This window comes from Eriocheir sinensis, chromosome 27 (assembly GCF_024679095.1).
Source record: "Eriocheir sinensis breed Jianghai 21 chromosome 27, ASM2467909v1, whole genome shotgun sequence".
NCBI classification, from domain to species: Eukaryota; Metazoa; Arthropoda; class Malacostraca; order Decapoda; family Varunidae; genus Eriocheir; species Eriocheir sinensis.
The window spans coordinates 7,296,121-7,303,620 of NC_066535.1; the positions used below are offsets into that span (position 1 = coordinate 7,296,121).

General features: G+C 42.1%; 1 protein-coding gene across 1 annotated transcript in view; it reads left to right on the plus strand.

Moving 5' to 3' along the window:
- LOC127004280 (BDNF/NT-3 growth factors receptor-like) overlaps nt 1–7,500 on the plus strand; it is a 107,680-nt gene that overhangs the window by 32,339 nt on the left and 67,841 nt on the right. The gene's annotated exons all lie outside the window — the stretch shown is intronic.

Genomic DNA, 7,500 nt, shown 5'->3' on the forward strand with positions numbered 1-7,500 from the left:
GGTAGTAATGGTGTGGTGATAATAATGGTGTGGTGATAATAATGGTGTGGTGATAATAATGGTGTGGTGATAGTAATGGTGTGGGTGGTAGTAATGGTGTGGTGATAATAATGGTATGGTGGTGATAATAATGGTGTATTAATGAGATAGTAATGGTGTGGTGGTAGTAATGGTGTGGTGATAATAATGGTGTGATAATAATGGTGTGGTGATAGTAATGGTGTGGTGTAATGGTGATAGTAATGGTGTGGTGATAATAATGGTGTGGTGATAGTAATGTGGTGATAGTAATATGTAATTGATAATAATGGTGTAATTGATAATAATGGTGTGGTGATAGTAATGGTGTGGTGATAGTAATGGTGTGGTGGATAATTAGTAATGGTGTGGATAATAATGGTGTAAGGATAATAATGGTGTGGTGATAGTAATGGTGTGGTGGTAGTAATGGTGTGAGGTGATAATAATGGTGTGGTGATAGTAATGGTGTGGTAGTAATGGTGTGGTGGTAGTAATGGTGTGGTGATAATAATGGTGTGGTAGTAATGGTGGTGATAATAATGGTGTGGTGATAATAATGGTGTGGTGATAATGGTGTGGTGATATAATGGTGTGGTGATAATGGTAGTAATTGGTGGTAGTAATGGTGTGGTGATAGTAATGGTGTGGTGGTAGTAATGGTGTGGTAGTAATGGTGTGGTGGTAGCAATGGTGTGGTGATAATAATGGTGTGGATAATAATGGTGGTGGATAGTAATGGTGGTAGTAATGGTGTAAGACATTAATTGGTGTAATGATAATTGGTGGTAGTAATGGTGTTAATGGTGTGGTAGTAATATGAATATGTGGTGGTAAGTAATGTGTGGTGATAATAATTGGTAGTAATGGTGTGGTGATAGTAATGGTAAGTGATTAACAATTTGTGTATTGGTAGTAAGAAGTATATATAAGTAAGCAATTATAGTAATGGTGTATATATATACAAGGTATGAGGTAATGGTAGTAATGTATGGTGTAATTTATGATTAACAATTATATAATATGGTTAATAGCATATATATAAACTATGTGATGGTTAAAACTATGGTATATAGTAACGGTGAAGTAATGAGTATTTATGGTATATAAATGCTATAAGTGGTATATAGCAATGGTGTGGTATAACGGTAAGGAAAGAATTATGTGAAGTAACTATATAAGAAAAATTAAGTGTATGTGTATAATGGTAATTATTGGAGTATATAGTGGTGGCAGTAAATATGGTGGGAGTAATGGTGTAATGGTAGTAATGCTGTGGTTCCTTTACTCACTAGAGGTACTTTTATTCGTTGCTTTTTCTTCTATTATATTATTACTATTATTATAATTGCTACTATTGTAACGCATCTGGACACTTTTATTCACCTTACTCTTTTTCGCATCATAAACTAGTATGACAACCATTCTTGCCATGACCAGCATCAACTCTCTTATTACAACCGCCCCTCCATCCTTCACCGCCAAGGGTGCACACTTCACGGCCGCGATGAGCCGAGGAGGGAGGCGAGCATTGAGGCTATTTGCTGGGTGGCTGAGCGAGGCACACAGGCGGGGATGCTCGAATATTATGAATTACTGCCCACACAAATCAATCTCAATCTCAATCAATCAATCTCTCTCTCCTTATCTATTTATCTTTCTCTTTTACACACACATTTTTCCGACAACGCTCCTCACATTCTCACATTTTTCCTCCGCACCAGCATCCCCTTTTTCTCTTCACATTCCTCCGCATCTCTAAACTTCCCACAGCTACTCACGCACCCACTATCTGCTCGTTATTACCCTTCATCCTCTCTCTTCACCAGTCCTCATCTTTCATATTTCTCCTGTCGAGCCAATCACCTCCACCAATACTGTGATCGTAAGAGCAGGAAAAAAGGTGGAATATTCTTTGATTCCTTATTACATTCTCTCTGTCCTCTGCCACGTCAATCATCCAAGATATTTAGTTATTGCGTTGGGTATAAGGGAGAGGAAGAAAGATAGGAGGATACGATTTTGTTGTGGAAATTAATCATACCATCACTAGGCCTAATACAGGAGGGTAAGACTTGTGAGAAATGTACGAGTGTCTTTTTGTTTTATCAATCCGGCTGCTTCTTCCCCTGACAGATTTGGAAACTACTCACAGCATCTCAGGGCCTAATACAAGAGGGTAAGACTTGGGGGCATTGTACGATTGTCATCTGTTTTGTCAATACGGCTTCTTCTTTTTCTTATTGGTTCTTGTTTATTTCTTTTTCTCCGCGACCAAGAGGAGGAAAACTTGCGGTGGTGGAGCAACCAGGTCACGTAGAGAGGTGAGGAAAAGAGTGGAAAATGTTATTAGTTTTGTCGCGTGTTGTCGACTGGCCTCCTGTTACCTTTCGAGTCTGTGTGTAGAGAGGACAAAAAGACTGTAAGACATTACTTGTTTGCGGATACTACAGTTTCAGAGTGAGAAGAAAAACGGGAGAAGAAAATACTTAACTGGTTGTCATACGGAGAAAGGAATTTGAGTGATTAGAAAAGAAAAACTTCATCTTGAGGCTCTGTGATACTAGTTGTTTCCTGTTACTGTAGTTTGAGAGCAAGAAGAAAGAAAGGAGAAAAAACTAATTGGTTCAAATACGGTGAAAGGAATTTGATTGCTTGAAAAAAGGAGTATTTCATCTTAAGGCTGGTAGTACTGTTTTGTATAAGAGTTTAATAATCTATAATTTTTTTAGGTAAACAAGAAGGAAAAAAATCGAGGCAGCCTCACATACGACGAGCGGAAAATGAATTCTAATGAAAAAAGTTATTATTAGTTTCCAGACTACGATTTTTTTGTGTGTATATTGCATTTTCATTTTATATACTATTTATCCATAAGGGAAAAAGTAGTAGGGGTAGAAAGTGTAGTGGAGCAACAACACACGAGGAAAATAAATTAACAATGACACACGAGAAGAAAATAAATAGTGAATGGAAGGGGTTATTCACTTTGAGACAGGGAGAGGCACTCATATGCGAATAATATTTCCTAGTCTTTTGTCCTGGGAATGAGTCTCTTAGAGAAGGAAGGAAGGAAGGAAGGAAGGAAGGAAGGAAGGAAGGAGGGAAGGAAGAAAGAAAGAAATGAAGGAAGGAAGAATGGAAAAAAAGACAGGAAAGAGGAAACGAAGGAAGGAAGGAAAGAAGGAAGGATAGAAGGAAGGATGGAAAGAAGGAAGGAAGGAATAAAGGAAGGAAGGAAGGGGCAGCCAAACGTGAAACGACAGCTAGAAGAACTTATCATTAATTTTGTCCGGAGTTTATGTGCAAAGAAAACAACGTAGAAAATATTTTTGCTTTTCCTCAGAGATATAACAACACTTGACATTCTCAGGCACCGACAACCATCCCGCGTCACGCCTTGTATCGGGTTGACCCATTAACGTCCTCGTCCCTCTACCTGCACTGCCTGGCGTCGGCTGGTGGGCGGAACGAAGGCTAAAGAAATGGAAACAAAGCTAAGACCGGGTCCATTATCTATCTCGCCTCCCTCGCCGGGCACTGCGGTTTTCATATCATTCCATTCCTGTGGCTGTTCATCATTTCTCTCTCCCGCCACAATCACATTCCCTTTTTCCTGCACTCGTAGCATTACTGACAATCCATTCTGCGCGCGCACTGTTCCTGCACCCAAAGATTTCGTATTTTCACACAAAAAACACACACATATATAGCCTTCCCCCCACACCCACACCCACAACGCCCCCACCTCCACGCGTACAAACACACACTGCAGGCATATTCATATTTTTGTTTTGCTCCGTGAAAAAATGAAAAAGAAAACTCCCGCCGGGTTGTGGTTGTGACAGATGTGGGAAAAAACGGTTATTATTGGTAGAAGGAAGGACTTATTGGCTCTGAGGAGTAACAGAAGGATTATTTTGGTGTAGGAGCTTCATAATCTTTTTTTTAAGGGAAAGAAGAAGGTAGGTGAGGTAGGTTCACATACGAGGAGCGGAAAATCAGTAAATAAAAAAAAGTTATTCATCATCTTAGTTTTTTTTTATATCTTGGTTTGCGGTTCACAGCTTTCATTGACGTTAAGAAATAAGAGTTAAGTTAGGCTGATGTGACGAATGCGTAGGGCTGTTGAGAGGACGTGAACCTGTTTATTTATTTGTTTTTGTTTTCGGCTTGTTTTTTTGCTTGTTTACTGGGGGTGTTAGATGGTTTTGACTCCTTTACCGACAAGAAATAAAAGTCAAGTTAAGTTGAAATAACGGATGCGTGGGAGTATTGAGCGGACATGAACCTGTCTTCTTTATTTGTTTGTTTTTCGTTTTATATCTATTTCTATTTGTGCAGACATCTGGGGAGTATCATATTACGGTCCGAGTGATGCTGGAAAATCAATGCTGGTTCGTGCAATGCTGGGCTGTTTGCGACCACCCACCCACACCCACACCCACACCCACACCCACACGCACCCACACACACACACACACACACACACACACACACACACACACACACACACAGCAAACAAATAGAATCTCTCTCTCTCTCTCTCTCTGATGACCTAGTTCAGCGATGCTTTTCTTTCTCTTCCTCTCGGCCAAAGCGTAAATATGTTTTGGTCTTCCTTTACCTCAAACTCCTGACCAACACCACCACAAGCAGGCGAGTCTCAGTCAGCCCACCACCACCACCACCACCACCAACAACAACAACAACAACAACACCGCTTGCTTGCTTGCAGCTGTGTGTTGTCCTTCGCCACGCGGCTGTTTCCTTTCTGAATCATTGCTTGGCCTGCTTCTTGTGTGTGTGTGTGTTTGTATGTGTGTGTGTGTGTGTGTGTGTGTGTGTGTGTGTGTGTGTGTGTGTGTGTATACCTCAACGTCTGCCTGTTTCCCTCCCTCTCTCCCTCCCTGCCTCCCTCCCTCTCTCCCTCTTCGTCTCCCTACCTCTCTCTCTCTATCCCTGGCTGCCTTCCTTTCATATTTACTGCCTCCCAGCTTGTCCGCCTGCCCACTTTACTACCTGCCGCCATCCTTCTCGCTCCGTTTGCCTCCCTCCGTCCCTGCCTTCCTCCTTGCCGCCTCACTGTCTCCCTGCTTCCCTCCTTCCTTCCCTCCCCGCCTGCCCGGTATGTATCACTGAGCCCTGGGATCACACAGCCACACTCTCTTACAACTTTGATAATTAACCAGGAAAGTTACTTTAAAGGGTTTGATGGAGCAATAACTGCTGCTGCATCGGGGACCTTAAACCGGAGGACGAAGAGGAGGAGGAGGTGGAGGAGGAGAAACCATGGAAACATGGACGAGCAGGCAGCATAAAACCTTTTGGCTCATTGCAAAACAGGCTGCTTTCACTAATGTAATCAATCCGTCAGCCACCGGAGTGACCTGCGGAAGGGATTAAAGCACTTCTGTACGTACTCGTGGGTACGTTTAGTTCACTTCCAACGCAGCAAAGTGACGGTCAATGCGATTATTAAGGGAGTTGATTTGTTTCCGCACTAACTACTCTTGCAGGAAGGTTGTCCAGTGGCGGACGACTCTGTTCGAAAAATAACTCCTGCCGATATCCGTAGATCATCACTTGGCTTGAATTGTTTTACCGTTGTTTCTTGTTCACGCGTTAGTTTATAGCGTGAAGAGTTTGGAGTGATCAACATTGCTGAATTTGTTCATGTACTTGAAGACTTGTATCAGGTCTCCCCGCAATCGTCTCTTTTTCAAAGGGAAGAGGTTGAGTCGCTTGAGTCGTTCTTCGTAAGGTTGCGTTCTCAATGATGGTATCATTTTCGTCATGGTAGAAGAAACACCAGGTAGTCTCGATCCCCCCTACCCCACCACTCTCTGCGCCTTCGAAGTGACGTCACTACCTAAACGAGAATGATAGATAAAGAGAGAGAGTGTGAGAATTTAAAGGTATCCTAATGTAATGTAGTCCGTTGCACGTCAAAGTAGGTTCTGATCCGGGAATGCATTTTCAGTACTGTTTTAGTGCCCTCTGCATTAATTTTCACTGGAGTGTTAGGACAATTCACTCATATAATAATAATTATGACTATAGGGTACGTGCATTCACATATAATCCAGGGATCCCATTCCTCTTTAAAGTATTTGTTCACCAAAGTCTTGGGTACAGACTATGGTGCCCAGTGCAGCTAAGCTCATTGAGGTTCTTCCCTCTACAGCTTGGCAGCTTCCGTTGTGCTATGTAATGAGGCTACAGCCTTATGATTTATATATGTACAGTATATGCCTGATGAAATTATACACAGACTAAACTGTTAAATTAGCTTAGAATCTGATAAAAAAAAAACTAAGCCAAAAATAGTATTATTTGTAACTTCATCTTTTGGGAGACTATGAAAAAGCAGTGTGGTCCCTCTGGAATGCAGGGCTATACACCCACGAACAATGCAGCATGAAGGCATACTATAAAAGAGTTTCCCATGTCAGGGAAAACGGACAGCTCAGATAGACCTCCTCTAGCCGGTGGCTGGGTCCAGAGTAAAGACTGAAGTCCCCACAGCAATCATACCTCTTCCTCGTCTATATTGTGACGTCACGGTCTGCCTGCGCCGTCCACACAAATTCTGGTCCAGCGCTCCCCACGTGGGAATACCTGGCTTGCCTCCCTTTACCTCTTGCCTTTACCTTGATATTCGTAGCGCGTCGCTGTACTCTCTCGAGTAATTCCATGTCTCTTGTAATTAGGAGACCAGAATTGCACGGCGTATTCCAGGAGGAGGAGGAGGAGGAGGAGGAGGAGGAGGCGCTATCATACATAAGTGTTGGCGGTATTGAGGAGGATTTGCATGTCAAACCTTGTATACGGGAAGGTCGGCGGTCTGTGGTGTAGCAAGTCTGTGTATCTGCCTTTCTGTGTTGGCTGTATGGCTTTGTCATTCTGTTTTAATGATGCCGTTCTTATATCAGTTAAAATGGATTAAGTTTTACGGGTTATGGGTAGTATTACGAGTGCATTCTATATGAAAACCAAATTCTCTCTCAGGTCTTCATCAGAGGCCAGACTTTGCCGATAAAGCGCCTCCTCTCGCCGACTTGACACCCCGCTTTAATATTTGCGAAGGGAAAACTTATCGTAGCGACACATTTCAGAGTCTGTTGGTAAGATTTAAGTTTTACGTTGCCGATAACTGTTTTTAACTTGAGAAGTGTATATCGTATCGCATGGATGTTATAGTGACAACGTGAGCAAATAAGTATATCTAAGTATTTCTTCTCGTGGTGTGTAAGTGGCATATAGTTGCTCCGTTAATTAACACTTTGGAGATAATCTATTTAAGAATTAACATAACACTGATATAGGGTTCACAAAGTTTGAATACATGCAAGAAATATGAAAACACACACACACACACACACACACACACACACACACACACACATTCACCCCACCCACCATCACACCTACACTCACACACCTATAATAGCAACCCACACATCGCCACCTCCCTCTACT